Genomic DNA, 16,760 nt, shown 5'->3' with positions numbered 1-16,760 from the left:
TTTAAATTGTGCTGTGTATTATACTTAAAATGTAATACTGGTAGCTTAGTCAGCTGTATTTATTGAGCAGCTATTCTAAGGGTTGAGGGGATTTGTGAAAACCTTCAATCACCTACCCCCTAAAAGGGGGAAGATGTGGTCTTTGAGCTATACGAGTTTAGATGTTGGAAAAATGCTGATCTGATTTCTTTTTTTTGTTTGTTTTTGAGACGGAGTCTTGCTCTGTGGCCCGGGCTGGAGTGCAGTGGCGCAATCTTGGCTCACTGCAAGCTCCGCCTCCTGGGTTCACGCCGTTCTCCTGCCTCAGCCTCCTGAGTAGCTGGGACTACAGGCGCCCGCCACCTCGCCCGGCTAATTTTTTTTTTTTTATTTTTAGTAGAGACGGGGCTTCACCATGTTAGCCAGGGTGGTTCGATCTCCTGACCTCGTGATCCACCCTCCTTGGCCTCCCAAAGTGAGCCACCGCGCCCAGCCAATTTGATTGTTTTAAATCCGTTTACAAGAAAAAAAAAATTTTTTTGAGGAATGTGAGCTAAATTTTTTATTTGTTCATTTCTTGTGTTTGAAGTACTCTCCAGTGACATCCTTGGCCTGAGATTCTTTGCCATAGTCCTACTGTACAACTGCACAATTGCAACTAGCCACTTTACGGGGTTTTTCCTTTGTCAGTTTTACAGAAGCCTACCTGTTTCCCCTAGTCTCCTGTTGTCATCAGCCTTAATTAGGTTGATTTGGTATTCAGCACAAAGGGCCTGCACCAACTTGATATACACAGGCTCATCATAGTTGGGTGCAGACACACAAAGATGGGCTCGGCGCTTGTCTAAAGCTTTGCCAGCTTTGTGAATTCCACGTGCTAGGCCATCCTCATGTAAAGCAGTATTAACATCCATGACACCAGCAGTAGCGGTGCCTTCTTCGGCCATGCCGGTGGTTTACTGGTGATAGGGAATCTTCAGCGCACCCAAGCCTCTACCTCTGAATTTGATGGAGGCAGAGAAGGAACCCAAGGAATTTTTGTAATTTCCATTACATGACATCTGAGGTTTTACAGATATTTTTTTCCCTGCTTTTCTCCCTGGTTAAGAGAGGAGAAATAATAAACGGAAAATCTCCTTTCTTCCCTTTTGCTGTCTAAGTAATCATTTCTAAAAGTTTGGAGTGTATTCTTTGAGAAAGAGAGAATATGGGTGTGTGTTCAGGCTCTCGTGTATATGTATGGATGCATATGTTTTACATAAATAATATCTATATGAACTGTTCTCTAACCTGCTTTTTTAACCTAACAGAATAACGCCTTCCTTTCCATGTTAATAGATGTGTGTCTACCTCATTCTTTTTAATTGCTATATTGTATTTTATTATATGGATGAATGATAATTTCTTTGCTTAATCCCCTATTGATGGACATTTAGACTGTTTCCAGTTTTTCACTATAAACAGTACTCCAGAAAGCATCATTGATATATTCCTGTCATATCCCTCTTAACCACCTCTCCCCTCCCCTCGTCTTCTCTTCTTCTCCTCCTCCCCTCTTCTCTTCTCTTTTTTTTTTTTTTTTTTTTGGAGACGGAGTCTCATTCTGTCACCCAGGCTGGAGTGCAGTGACACGATCTCTGCTCACTGCAAGCTCTGCCTCCCGGGTTCATACCATTCTTCTGCCTCAGCCTCCTGAGTAGCTGGGACTATAGGCGCCTGCCACCACGCCTGGCTAATTTTTTGTATTTTTAGTAGAGACGGGGTTTCACCATGTTGGCCAGGATAGTCTCGATCTCCTGACATTGTGATCCGCCCGCCTGGGCCTCCCAAAGTGCTGGGATTACAGGCAGGCACGAGCCCCCACACCCAGCTTTTCTTTTCTTACAGAGTCTCTCCCTGTCACTCAGACTGGAGTGGTGTGGTCATAGCTCACTGTAGCCTCAAACTCCTGGGCCCAAGGGATCCTCTGACCTCAGCCTCCTGAGTAGCTAAGACTGCAGGTGCAAGCACACCACTAAGCCTTGCTAATTTTTAAATTTTTTATAGTGGCAGTATCTTGCCCTGTTGCCTGGCCTGGTCTCAAACTCCTGGCCTCAAGCGATCCCCCAGCCTTGGCCACCCACAGTGTTGGGTTTATAGGCATGAGCCATCATGCTTGGCCAGTTATTTTCTTAATATAAATTAGTTGAAGTGGAAACCTAGGAAAAGACTAGGAGCATTTAAATTATAAATATAAATTGCCAGATTGCTTCTACAAAAGTTGTAAATAAAGATATTTTTGGAAGGCTAAAAAATTCTTTTAAGAAAAAAGATTTTTGTAATGAGGCACCAAATGTCCATCAACTGATGAATGGATAAAGAATATGTGATATATTCATACAGTGGAATTCATAAAATGGAATAAAGTGGTGACATGCCATGTATAACATTGATGAACTTTTTATAAACATAATACTAAATGAAAGAAGCCAGTCATAAAGATCATATATTGTATGATTCCATTGATGTGAAATGTCCAGAGCAGGCATATTCGTGGAGACAGAAAGTAGATTGATGGTTGCCTAGGCTTGGGGGAATTGGGGGAAATGGAGAGTGACTGCTGAGGGGTATGGCATTTTGGGAGGGGGGTATTGAGAATGTTCTACAATTAATTGTGGTGATGGCCACATAACTCTGTGAATATGCTAAAAATCACTGAATTGTACACTTTAAGTGAGTAAATTATATGGTATATAAATTATATCTTAAAGCTGTTTTTAAAAAATTAAGGCTGATCACAGTGGCTCACATCTCTAATGCCAACACTTTGGGAGGCCAAAGCAAGAGAATAACTTGAGCCCAGGATTTCAAGACCAGCCTTTGCAACATGGCAAAACCCCATCTCTACAAAAAATTTGTTTACAATTAGCTGGGCGTGGTGGCACATACCTGTGGTCCCAGCTACTCAGGAGACTGAGGCAGGAGGCTCCAACAGAGCCAGACCCTGTCTCCAAAAAAATAAAAAATAAAAGTAGCATGAGGTGAGTTGCATCAGACCCCACATATGAATAAATGGATGGTTGGCAAAGTGTTATAAGTACAATTCCTTAGGTGTCCTTAGGTGTACTACTAAAGTGGGTTTGTGATAGCCCATATATTTAGTCATTTGTGTTCAATAGTGTTATATTCATTTGAGAAATTATTTTAAGAAATTTAAAATTAAGAAAGGTTTAAAAGTCCTTTAGTAATTAGAGATTTTTCTAGGTGGGTGGATACGGTTGTTTCTAAGTATCCCACATATTTAGTCATTTATGTTCAATAGTGTTGTATTCTTTTGAGAAATTATTTTAAGAAATTTAAAATTAAGAAAGATTTAAAAAGTTCTTTAGTATTTAGAGATTTTTCTAGTTGGGTGGATAAGGGTTATTTCTAAGTGTCTTTGAGTATTTTTTGTCATATATTTCATTTTTTAGGCATGATTAAAAGTATTTGAGGACTCTTAGACACATAAAGATGAATTCCTCAGATTGAGAGATAGTTACTGCTTTTTAATTTTAAGATGCTCAGCTGTTGGATAAATAATGCTTTTGTTAAAATCCTGTGGGGCATTCATCCAACAAATGGGGTATAAGAAAGGAATGTGTGTTTGTGTACATGTTCTTCTCTCTGTTGGTCCTAAAGAGTATAAGAAGGTAAATTTGACCAGTGAAATTCATAATTACAGAGTTTTATTTGGTAATCCATTAATAAATCATTTTCTGAAAGCACATGTCTGTGAGTCATTATATTTTTAATCTTCTGTTCCTCTAACCAAATATATAAAGTTTGCGCTTAGATTTGTTTAAATCCCTTCTGGTTTGTTTGAACTGAATCAGCTTGTTCTCAGCTCTTCTTTTACTTAGATATGAGGAAGCAGAGATTTGTAATTTTGTATTTATGGAGATCAACAGGAAAAATCAGATACACTCTGAGACTCTGCCAGATGTAATTTACATTTGAACAAGGATTTACAAAAGAACATGGATTAAGTTAAACAATTAGAGCAGTATGCCACAGACTATATCCTAGGAAAACTATTTGGGTCAGTAGTTTTTGTTTTCAACAGACTCTTGCATTGTGAGTGCCCAGTAAATTGGTTGTAATTAATAATTGTCTCAGTACAAGTCTTTGTTCAGGAATAAGGGAGCTAGCTAAAGTAAGTTTGTGACTGCATTTTATAGGAAAGATATGTTAGTTAATCAGTGTGTTTTATGAATGTAAAAATCTTTATAATTATTACTTTTAAAACCACCAGTAGTGCATTTGTTATCTCTTAACTCTGTTTAGATGACCTCTTAGTTTGTCATTCTTTAGGCGTAAAAACTCGAGTTGGCGTTCGTTTTCTTATTACCGTATATGCAGTATAATGACTGTGTAGTGCAGGACATTTAAACTGAAGGCAGTGAACCCCCGACATTAAAAGTAAAATGGTGTGTTTGTGTATGCATATACAGTTTCTAAGAGTGAGAGACTTCATGTCTTTGATCAAAATTTCAAAGGCTTCTGAAACTCTAGAAAATTAAGAACTGGTGACAGGTGTATTTTGTGATGGTGTTTACAAGTATGTTTTTCTTTTCCTTTCCTGTCTCCTCCCCTTTACCCTTAAGAGACCTGCACTAACAACTAAGTACATTTAGATACCCCGTATGCAGTTAAGGTCTCCAGACAGTCACAGTTGTTTATATTAAAGTGCAGAAATATATCAGTAGCTACTTATTATTTCTCTAATCACTCAGTAGCCAGAATTAAAATGTTGATGGTGGCTTTAATTCATAGCAGGAAGGCCTTTGTGGTTACTGTAATAAATATTAAACAGAGCCTTCTCCAAAGCCATTGGTCACATGCTTTGTCCCACTAGTAATTAACTTATCAATGAGCTATGGTACACTCTGGTGACTTTTTCCTAAAAGATTTATACTTATGACAAACCAGGGCACGATAAATTTTTCTATGAAAAGTGCCTTTTTGACCCAGAGGAGACTAATGCAAATTCATAATGAAGTATGATGTATAGTGGTTGGCGAGTTTTAGCATCTCCTTTGAGATGGTGTACATTCCCCTCACATCTGGTCTTATTTTTCTTTGGGTCATGTTGTATATTGTACATTTGACATGTGTATTCATATTGAATATAATGTAAGAAAGGCAAAAGGCTGTTTAGTGTTAGTCGAAAAGTATTTATTAGAGTGTGGATTTTGCTTTCAGAGGGCTTATGCTCATTCCCTATTGCATAACGTGTTTATACTATTAATATAAACAAGGAAAAAAGATGTTTAGGCCAGGCGCGGTGGCACACGCCTGTAATCTTAGAACTTCGGGAGGCCGAGATGGGTGGATCGTTTGAGGTTAGGAGTTTGAGACCAGCCCAGCCAACATAGTGAAACCTGTTTCTACAAAAAACAGAAAAACTAGCCAGCCGTGGTGGTGGGCACCTGTAATTCCAGCTACTCACGAGGCTGACACAGAGTATCGCTTGAACCTGGAGGCAGAGATCCCAGTGAGCCGAGATTGCGCTGCTGCAGTCCAGCCTGGTCGACAGAGTGTGACTTGTCTTTAAAAAAAAAAAAAAAAAAAGTAAATGGACCATATGTGGTGAGTACTGTGTCAAGTTTGGGAGCCAAAATGTTTCTCTTCAATATTCATGCAGCCTAACTTACTTTGCTTTAGAAAAGCTACAGTGTTAAGAGAGTGAGTTGAATTCTTTCATTTTTTTCTGAAGTTGGGAGTAATTTGACTGTGTATTTTATTTTCCAAAGAGAACTATACTCTTTTAAAACAGAAATTTGTTAATCTACAGGGTCTTCTCCCAGAGTGCCACCACTTTTGGTGCCATATAAAACCCTTGACTGCTCAGTGACAGTTAACTTTAGTCTAGGACACTTTGGTAATGAATCTCTTCAAGTCAAGCCTATTCTGGCTATTTCAGCATCTTTTAGTCTGAAACCAGTCGAGGGAGAGCAAGTAACTCGGTTATGTGATTCATTAAAATAAAAACAAAATAGAATAGAAAAAAGTAGGATAGAGACATTAAAAGTATATTCTCAGTATCAAATGATATTTCCTGTGCTGAGTTTTTAGTGTCTCCTTGGACAACACAGTTTTAATTTTGAAAGAATGACAAATTGCAAGAATAGCAGACTTGCACAATTTAAAGCTTTGCTGCATTTGCCTTATATTTTTGTGGAAAAAATACATAATTTATTTTTTGAACTCTTTGAGAGTAGGTTAAATACACCATATAGCCCTTTAGCCCTTAATACTTGGTGTACTTTCTTTTTTTTTTTTGGAGATGGAGTTTTGCTCTTGTCACACAGGCCGGAGTACAATGGCGCAATCTCGGCTCACTGCAGCCTCCACTTCTCAGGTTCAAGCGGTTCTCCTGCCTCAGCCTCCTGAGTAGCTGGGATTACAGGCACCCACCACCATGCCTGGCTATTTTTTTTTGTATTTTTAGTAGAGACAGGGTTTCACCGTGTTGGCCAGGCTGGTCTCGAACTCCTGACCTTAGGTGATCCACCCACCTCAGCCTCCCAAAGTGCTGGGATTACAGGAGTGATCTACTGTGCCCAGCTCTTGTTGTATTTTCTAAGACTATTACCAAATTCAGAAAACTTAACAGGCAATGAAGTTTTGAACTTTTGAAGTTAAGAAGGAATCTGAAAGAAAAACAAAGTAGCTAGCCTTAATTATTATGTATTATCAAATTTTGCTAAAATAAGTTTATTGTCCTTAAGTTGATATTTTAAAAATAGAACTATTTAGATTTGCTTTATTTAAAAAATTCAAAGCATTGCCTGTATAATAAAGGAGTATATAACTTATATATTAGGTTTCAACAGTTAAGAAAAAAATGTAAGTACCTTGTATCACCACCCAGCTTGTACTTTTTTGTCTCTTATATCACGTATTCCCATTTCCACTCCTTCCCATTATACCTGTGAAAGGAAATGACTGTCCTGAATTTTATATTTATTTTCCTTAATTTTCTTTATAATTTAACAACTTTAATATTATATTTGCCTGGTTTTGATATTTTTGTAAATAGAATGATACTTTTTGAACTTTTCCTCCCACTATATTTGCTCATCTGTTTTTGGAATAGCTTTATTGAGGTATAATTTACATATAATAAGAATTTACCCATTTTAAGTGTACAGTTTTGATGAGCTTTGATAAATGTATATCCAGTTGTGCAACCACCTGCACAGTCAAGTTTGTTCTTGAGATTCATTTGTCCATGTTGATGCACGTAGCTGAATTCACTTTTGCTGTTGCATGGTATTCCATTGTATGAATATACTACAGTTTATCCTTTCATTGTTGATGGACATTTGGGTAGTTTCCAGTTTGGGGCTTTTATGAACAGTGCTGCTATGAACATTTGGATTGCTGGATCATAGCATGTGTGCATGTTAAACTTTACTATGTGCATGTAAAACTGATTTCCTAAGTAGTTAATATCACCAGTAGTATATGATAACGACAGTACTTAGTATTATCAGAGTTAAAAATTTTTACTGATGTGGAGCATGTGAAATGATATTTTATTGTGGTTTTAATTTGCATTTCCTGCATAACAATGCAATGGAACATCTTTTCATATATTTATCAGCCATTCATTTGTTTTCTTTTGAAAAGTACCTGCTCTCTTTTTACTCGTGTTCTCAATTTTTTTTGGCCTCTCAAAATTGATTCCTTGGAGTTATTTATATATTGTGTATATTAATCTTTTGTTATGCAAAATCTTTTTCCAGTTTGTGGATTCTTTTTTTGCTTGGTTTTATTTATTTTCTGATTATTAGAAGTTCTGATTTTTTAAATAGTGAAGTTTACCCTTTTAAGATGAATGCTTTATTGGCCAGATGTGGTGGCTCATATCTGTAATCCCAGCACTTGGGGAGGCTGAGGTGGGAGGATCGCTTTGAGCCCAGGGGTTCAAGATCAGCCTTGGCAACATAGCAAGCCTTCATCTCTGTGTTTTTTTTTTTTTTTTTAATGTCGTATGTGTCATGTTTTAAAAAGTTCTTCTCTAAGCTCATACAAATACTCTCTTATACCTTCTAAAAGTCTTAAACTTTACAGTTCACATTTAAATCCTTGAAATTGATTTTTAAAAAATGGTATGAAGTAGATATTAATTTCCCCCCATCAAGATAACCTATTATCCTAGCACTATTTGTTGAATAGTGTAGCCTTTCTCACTGATCTGTGATACTGGTTGTATCAGACCAGGTTTCCGGATAACTGAGGATCATTTTCAGGGCCGTCTCTTCAGTTTCGGTGTTCTGTTTGTCTGTCTCTGAGGCAGTACCACACTGCAGTACTGATAACTGTAGGACCAGTTTCTTCATTGTGTTCTGCTATAGGGGTGGTTTGGTCATTCTTTTAGATGCCATTAAAAACTATTTTGGGATTGCACTGGACACATAGTTCAATGTGAAAAGAATTGGCATCTTTACAGTGTTGGATTTTCTAATTTGAAAACATGGCATATCCGTTTATTTAGTTCTTCTTTAGCAATAAAAATTTTACATAAAAAAGTCTTTATAAGGTTTTTGCATCTTTTTTGTTAGATTTGTATCTGGGTACTTAATTTTTTTTTTTTCTATTGCAAGTGGTATTTTTATTTTTGTTAACTGAAGTATAATACGATACATGCATTTTTTCTGTATGGATGCTGAATTTTCAAGTTAAACTCCAGACCTAGATCAAAAACTAACATTAGCAGCTCCCTAGAAACCCTCCTCTTGTTTCTTTGCTGTTACTAACATCCCCAAGGGCTGCCACTGTCCTGACTTTTAAAATCATGAGTCAGTTTAGCCTATTTTGGCACCTTACATAAACAGAATCATACAGTATATGCCCTTCTGTATCTAGCTTCTTTTGCTCAGTGTTATTTTTGTGATCATCTAGTTGTAGTTCTAGATTGTTCATTGTTATTGCTGTAAGGTATTCAATTGCATAAATATAACAAAAGTGGTCATTTTAAAGAATTTTTAAAATTTCTGGTTTTTTAAATAGAGACAGGATCTTGCCATGTTGCCCAGACTGGTCTCAAACTGCTGGGCTCAGATAATCCTTCCACCTTGGTCTCCCAAAGTGCTGGAATTACAGAAGTGAACCACTGTGCCCAACCTACAAGTGGTCATTTTAAGTTGCATTCTCTTTTTTCTTGTAGCTTAGAAATGCTGTTGACTTTAGTATATACTTATAGGCAGTAACTTTGCTAGATTCTCATTAATTCTGGTATCTTTTTTTGTCTTGGCTTTTCTTTATAGATTATAGATAATAATTTTGTTTGCTAATGATAGTTTTTTTCCCCCATTGGTGTTTATATCTTTCATTTCTTTTGATCAAGAAGAGAAGCTAGCATAGAATTATCAGGTGCAAAAATCATGGGTTATATATTTTATAAATAAATAGAAAGATTTTCTTTAGATTTCAGAAGTGAAATTGAGCTGGAATTTCTGCGTGTTTTGTGTTTCTGTTTTGTTTTACACCCTGGGCTTCTGCTGCCTCTCAGTGCCTGTGTGGTTTAGACAGGGGAGTTAATTTGGGAAGGAGTGGAACAAGACGGGCCAACTACTTTGTCTTTGGCCTCCTGTTCATGTGTGTGCAATTGGAGGTGAATCTTTTTCTTGAGGTCTTGATAAGCTGTCACAATTGGTTAATCTTTTCTTGGTTTATTAGTGCAGCTAGATAACCAAGAGACGGGGAGTGGTAACTTGTGTTCTAGCATATATGCTTGTTATTTAATGGAGTGAAAATGGATTTGGGGCATACTGAACTCAGGAGGGCACTCAGAAATATGTTCCACTGTCCTGAGTTTTCATCTATAAGAACTTGTGTGTGTATGGATCAATCAATTAACTGGAACTCCTCAGAAAACAGGGTGAAGTTTTGAAAGCAAGTTAAAGTTACATAAAGCATTGAATCACAAATTACTTTGTGATTTCTCAGAGGACGTCAGTGGTAAAGGCGGTAAGGCTAACAGGTGGCACATGCCTGTAATCCCAGCTACTTGGGAGGCTGAGGCAGGAAAATCGCTTGGACCCAGGAGGCACAAGTTGTGGTGAGCCGAGATCGAGCCATTGCACTCCAGCCTGGGCAACAAGAGCGAAACTCTGTCTCCAAAAAAAAAAAATATATATATATGTTAAGTCCTAACTAATTAAAAAGTCTGTCATAAAAAATGCTAACTACAGGAATTCTTGTTATGGGGAAAATGTGTAACACTTGAAATGCAAATAATCTTCTTTTATATCAAGCTAATTATGCAGCCATTAGTTCAAGCCCTGCCTTCTGCTGTCTGTTACGTATAGCTCTCCTGTGAGGTCTCTTCCTGAAAACCCTTCACTGGTCTGGTAAGGGGAACAGGGAATTCTCTCTTATCTCTGCTGCTGCCTCTTGAAAGAAGGAAACAATGACTGGAAAGACAAAATATGCTCTATCTATGGTTGATTTTTGACCCCTAATTAGGTTTCATCTGTAGGTTCAGTAACAGTATTTTCCTACCATATGTAAAATTAAACAGTAATGCTTTCTCCATAACTTAATTTTGCTCGAATCCCTTGTGGATCAGCAGCATCAGCACACCCTGGGAGCTCATTGGAAATGCAGAAGCTCAGGACCCACCCCGGATTTACAGAATCGAAAAATCTGCGTTTAACAGTGTTCCTGAAGCATCTGTATACATATTGAAGTTTAAGAAGCATTTTGCTGATGTACCTTCAAAATAGTGTTCCAAAAGAAGAAGAAGAAGAAGAGGAAGAGGAGGAAGAAGAGGAAGAAGAAGGAGAAGGAGGATGACGAGGAGGAGGAGAAGGAGGAGGAAGAGAGGAAGGAGGAGGAGAAGAAGGAGGAGGAGGAGAAGAAGAAGGAGGAGGAGGAGGAGAAGGAGAAGAAACAACAGCATTGCTCTGGATGGTGATAGTAGCAGGACGTTAATTGATCTTTTTATGAAAAATATTCTACAATGGATTTTAACTATGTTTTCTGTTCTAGTGTTATATTTAATTGTCCTAGGGAGGACTTTCTCTGATACTAGTTTCCATGAGGAAACTGAAAGAAATACCTTACTGTTGAGAGAGTAAAGGAGAAATATATACAGTTGTTAGAACAGTGATAGGCATAGTACATATTCAGTCATGTTATTTGTTATTATTACCACCACCATCGCTGCTACTACTACTGTAACCAAACTAAAGCACAGGTAGACTAAGAAAATGCTTACTGTATAAGTAAGTAATAAATGTAGCAAATGCTTTATAATGAGCAGTTTTCACCATGAATACAGATAGCATACCAACACACCAGATAATTCATCCAAACTTTTCAACTCCTCTCTGAAACAAAAAACTGTAACAAAAATATTTAGAAATGTAGTGTACGGACCGTGTTTTTTCCCAGTGAACTCACTCAAGATCATTGTTATAGTCAGGACTTCTTTGTTTAACAGAGATCATTGCAGCCTTACCAGGAGATCTCTGGTAATACCAACTGTGAGCATGGTTACATGTGTTAGTTACAACTGGCAATCCAGAAACCTGGGCTCTGCCCCTGTCTGCCAGTGTCTAGCTCTGCTCACTTGGGTATGTTACATATATATGAAGTGAGATTTGTTTCATGCGCGTCCGTGTGAAGAGACCACCAAATAGGCTTTGTGTGAGCAACAAGCCTGTTTATTTCACCTGAGTGCAGGCGGGCTGAGTCCGAAAAGAGAGCGAAGGGAGATAGGGGTGGGGCCGTTTTATAAGATTTGGATAGGTAAAGGAAAATTACAGTCAGGTTGTTTTCTGGTGGGCAGGGGTTGGGGGGCGGTCACAAGGTGCTCAGTGGGGGAGCTTTTGAGCCAGGATGAGCCAGGAAAAGGAATTTCACAAGGTAATGTCATCAGTTAAGGCAGGAACAGGCCATTTTAACTTCTTTTGTGGTGGAATGTCATCTGTTAAGGCGGGAACCGGCCATCTGGATGTGTACCTGTAGGTCACAGGGGATATGATGGCTTAGCTTTGGCTCAGAGGCCTGACAATTTGACTTGATAATTGATGGTATTCTCTAATCCTCTGAGTGTATGTAGCATTCCAATACAGCCATGATGAGACTTCATTTCCATGTTAAGATGTTACTGGAAAGGGGTCCTGATCCGGAACCCAAACGAGAGTTCTTGGATCTCACACAAGAAAGAATTTGGGCAAGTCCGTAAAACGAAGGCAAATTTATTAAGAAAGTAAAAGAGGCTGGGCGTGGTAGCTCACGCCTGTAATCCCAGGACTTTGGGAGGCCAGGCCGAGGCAGGCAGATTACTTGAGGTTAGGAGTTCAAGACCAGCCTGGCCAACATGGTGAAACCCTGTCGCTACTAAAAATACAAAAATTAGCCTGGCATGTTAGTGCACACCTATAGTCCCAGTGACTGAGGAGGCTGAGGCAGGAGAATTGCCTGAACCTGGGAGATGGAGGTTGCAGTGAGCTGAGATCGTACCACTGTACTCCAGCCTGGGCGACAGTGCGAGACCCTGTCTCAAAAGAAAGTAATGGAATAAAGAGAATGGCTACCCCCTAGGCAGAGCAGCCCCAGGGCTGCTGGTTCCCCATTTTTATGGTTATTTCTTGATTATATGTTAAACAAGGGGTGGATCATTCATGAGTTTTCCCACAAAGGGACAATTCCCAGAACTGAGGGTTCCTCCCTTTTTAGACCACATAAACTATCATGGTGGGTGAGAGTTTCTTTTAACATGCTACTGCATTATAATTAGCATATAATGAGCAGTGAAGATGACCAGGGGTCACTTTCCTTGCCATCTTGGTTTTGGTAGGTTTTAGCCAGCTTCTTCACCTCATGCTGTTTTATCAGCAAGGTATGTGTGATCTGTACCTTGTGCCGACCTCCTACCTCCTCCTGTGACTTAGAATGCCTAACCTCCTGGGAATGCAGACCAGTAGGTCTCAGTCTTATTTTACCCAGCCCTTGGCTACATTCAAGAAGGAATCACTCTGGTTCTAACGCCTCCGACAAAATGGTTAGATTCTCAGACTCCAAAGCAAAGAAGACTATGTTCAGTGACAGCAAGACTGTTGAAGAATAAACTCGAATGGTCTTGAGGAGCTATTATAAATAAAAACAAAGTATAACTTATAATTCTCTGTTGTGTTACAATGAAGTATATCATCACCGCTTTACTGAATATTGGATTTCAGATGTAGCACTGAAACATCTGTTACTGAGATATGCAACAGAATGTCTTATATATTCCTTGCAGGCACTGTTGTTTATAGAGGTCTTCTGTTGTTTTAGTGTTGTTAACATGTAACAGATGCACAGGGAAAGGGGGAGGAAAGAGGAACCGGAAAGCACCGTAAAGCACCTTAGAGTTTTTCTAAGATTTAAATTTGTTTCTCTTTATACTTTTACTCAATTAGAGAAAATAATAGAGGTCTTAAAGAAGGAATTTGTGCCAATTTGCTTACATAACTATTGCATATGATGAGTTCAGTGACTCATCTCTTTACCATCATGGGGTTTTTGACATGCAAGGCTAGAAAATCTCATGAGATTGGTTGGCTACATTGAACTGGTTTTGTAGAACAAATACATAAAAATGAGTCCATTCCGTATATAACAACACGACTTTTTTATTGCTGGGTGAAAAAAAAAATCACTCTAAGGGAGTGAAATTTTAAAGACTTTCAGTTCCAAGTTGATGATTTAAGGAAATCTTCCATGTACGGGAAGAAAATGGAGGAAAGAGATTTGTAAGTACCATGTTGAATCCATTATAGTTCAGAAAACGAAATACTAGATTCTGACATTTCAGTGAGATTTAGTTGTGAACTTTCTAGAAGGCTATTTAGAAGTTAATGCTTTTTTATTCTTTTTTTTTTTTTTTTTTTTTGAGACGGAGTCTCGCTCCGTCGCCCAGGCTGGAGTGCAGTGGCCGGATCTCAGCTCACTGCAAGCTCCGCCTCCTGGGTTTACGCCATTCTCCTGCCTCAGCCTCCAGAGTAGCTGGGACTACAGGCGCCCACCACCTCGCCCGGCTAGTTTTTTGTTTTTTTTGTTTTTTTTTTTTTTAGTAGAGACGGGGTTTCACCGTGTTAGCCAGGATGGTCTCGATCTCCTGACCTCATGATCCGCCCGTCTCGGCCTCCCAAAGTGCTGGGATTGCAGGCTTGAGCCACCGGGCCCGGCCGCTTTTTTATTCTTTATATGAAGTTTGTTTTAGATCAAGTCATAAGCATATGTTTCCAGGCTGCCACAATATAATAAGCCCAATTCTTCATTAGATGAGAAGTTAGACTGGGGAATTGGAGAGGGTAGATGGTGTCCCCGTCTTTCAAGACTGTTCCATCTTCATGAAGCGCTTCATGATTTCTTCTGCCAGGAGCAATGTCTCCACCCTCCAAACTCCAGGCATGTTTCATACCTTTCTTATTACATTGGTCATGTTTTGTGTATGCTTGTTTCATTACCATTCTTTTTTCCTTCCTTCATTCGGCAGGTCTTTGTTGTCTTTGTTGAGCACTTACGTGTCAGACACTATGCTTTCTAATTGGGTTGTAATAAATCATGTATTAAATGTAGCAATTGCCACATTTAATAGCAGTCTAAAGGCCAGGCATGGTGACTCATGCCTGTAATTCCAGCACTTTGGGAGGCCGAGGTGAGAAGATCACTTGAGGCTAGGAGTTCGAGACCAGCCTGGGCAACATAGTGAGTCCCCATCTCTACAAAAAAAGTTTTAAAAATTAAGTAATTAGGGCGGGGCATGGTGGCTCATGCCTGCAATCCCAGCACTTTGGGAGGCTGAGGCAGGCGGATCACCTGAGGTCAGGAGTTGGAGACCAGCCTGGCCAAATTGTGAAACCCCATCTCTACTAAAAATACAAAACTCAACTGGGCTTGGTGGCATGCGCCTGTAGTCCCAGCTACTCGAGAGACTGAGGCAGGAGAATTGCTTGAACCTAGGAGGTGGAGGTTGCGGTGAACGGAGATTGTGCCACTGCACTCCAGCCTGGTCGACAGAGTGAGACTCCATCTCAAACAAACAAACAAGTAAAACCAAAAAAAAAAAAAAGGAAAGAAATTAACTGGGCAGGGTGTCTTGCATCTGTGGTCCCAGTCTAGGTTCTTGTACATTCTTATATTGCACAGTAATAGTTGGATGAATAGTGATGCTTGAGATGCAGATTCCCATCTATAGAATGCTAAATTTCACTTAGCAAAGACCTCAAATAAATCACTCCACTGCTGTATTTTAAAAGCACCATTGCTTCCCATTACTACATGAAGAGACTTCTGTAAAGACGACACAATTTGATTTACTGTGTCTTCAGGACTGTGGAGGAAGTTATTGCAAGTTTTACTCAGACAGTTACAAAAAGAAACATATGTAAGGTTGAAGGACTAAAACAATTGGAGATCACTGCTGAGATCAGCGCAACCTCAGGAGTTTAATCTATATTGAGGATGTGCTTCCTCTTGAATTTCGGACTCACTAGCAATAACAAATATTGGAATTACCAGAGACTTCCAATGGTCTGTTGGTTGCTGTTCTCCACTTGAAAGGGTTGGTTGGTTACTCCCGACTCCAGACTTCCTTTCCATGTATGTATGTATGTATGTATGTATGTATGTATGTACATACATATGTAGACAGGGTCTCCCTCTGTCACCCAGGCTAGAGTGCAGTGACTGTGGTTGAGCTCACTGCAGCCTCAACTTCCCCAGACTCAGGTGATCCTTTCACATCAGCCTCCCAAGTAGCTGAAACTACAGGCACACACCACCACACCAACCTATTTTTTGTATTTTTTGTAGAGATGGGATTTTGCCATGTTGCCCAGGCTAGTCTGGACCTTCTGTGCTCAAGGGATCCCTGCACCTCAGCCTCCCAAAGTGCTGGGATTATAGATGTGAGCCACTGTGCCCAACCTCCTTTTCCTTTTGCCCTAACAAACATTCTCGTTGTTACTACTCATTTTTTTTCTCCCAAGGGAATGCAAACACACTTAAATGTAACACATAAATCTGCTTTATCATTCATTACATTTTTTTAAATGTTTGTATTATTTGTTAATACTGTGAATACAGTTTGTTGCATTACTGACTTTCATGATGTTTGTTAACTTCTCTGAACCTCATCTATGACCTAGGGCAATAATAGCCACATTATAGGATTACTATGATTAAATGAAACAATATGTGTAAAATGCTTGGCACCAGCCTGGCACATAATACCTGCAAACTCTCTCTGCCTCCATTTTCTTCTTATAACGTTTGCTTGGGACTGTGAAACATACAATGGGGTGCTTGTGCACACGTGTGGGTCGGTGGCACAAGAGAGATCTTATTAAACTTAAGTTAGGGGCAATGGGCCAGGTGCAATGGCTTATCCCTGTAATCCCAGCACTTTGGGACGCCAAGGTCGGCGGATCACTTGAGGTCAGGAGTTCAAGACCAGCCTGGCTGGCCGGGCGCGGTGGCTCAAGCCTGTAATCCCAGCACTTTGGGAGGCTGAGGCGGGTGGATCACGAGGTCAGGAGATCGAGACTATCCTGGCTAACATGGTGAAACCCCGTCTCTACTAAAAATACAAAAAACTAGCCGGGCGTGGTGGCGGGCGCCTGTAGTCTCAGCTACTTGGGAGGCTGAGGCAGGAGAATGGCGTGAACCCGGGAGGCGGAGCTTGCAGTGAGCCGAGATCACGCCATTGCACTCCAGCCTGGGAGCACAGCGAGACTCCGTCTCAAAAAAAAAAA

The 16,760-nt window shown here is 39.6% G+C and overlaps 1 protein-coding gene and 1 pseudogene across 5 annotated transcripts in view; one reads left to right on the top strand and one right to left on the bottom strand.

Annotated features, from left to right (window-relative positions):
* The window catches only part of KIF13A (kinesin family member 13A), a 233,685-nt gene that overhangs the window by 32,529 nt on the left and 184,396 nt on the right, over positions 1 to 16,760 (top strand). The window lies entirely within an intron of this gene.
* Positions 550 to 1,407, bottom strand: LOC112622945 (annotated as a pseudogene).

The sequence above is a fragment of the Theropithecus gelada genome, chromosome 4 (assembly GCF_003255815.1).
Source record: "Theropithecus gelada isolate Dixy chromosome 4, Tgel_1.0, whole genome shotgun sequence".
Taxonomy (NCBI): domain Eukaryota; kingdom Metazoa; phylum Chordata; class Mammalia; order Primates; family Cercopithecidae; genus Theropithecus; species Theropithecus gelada.
Note: the sequence above shows the minus strand (reverse complement) of the source record. Positions and strands in the feature narration are given on the sequence as shown.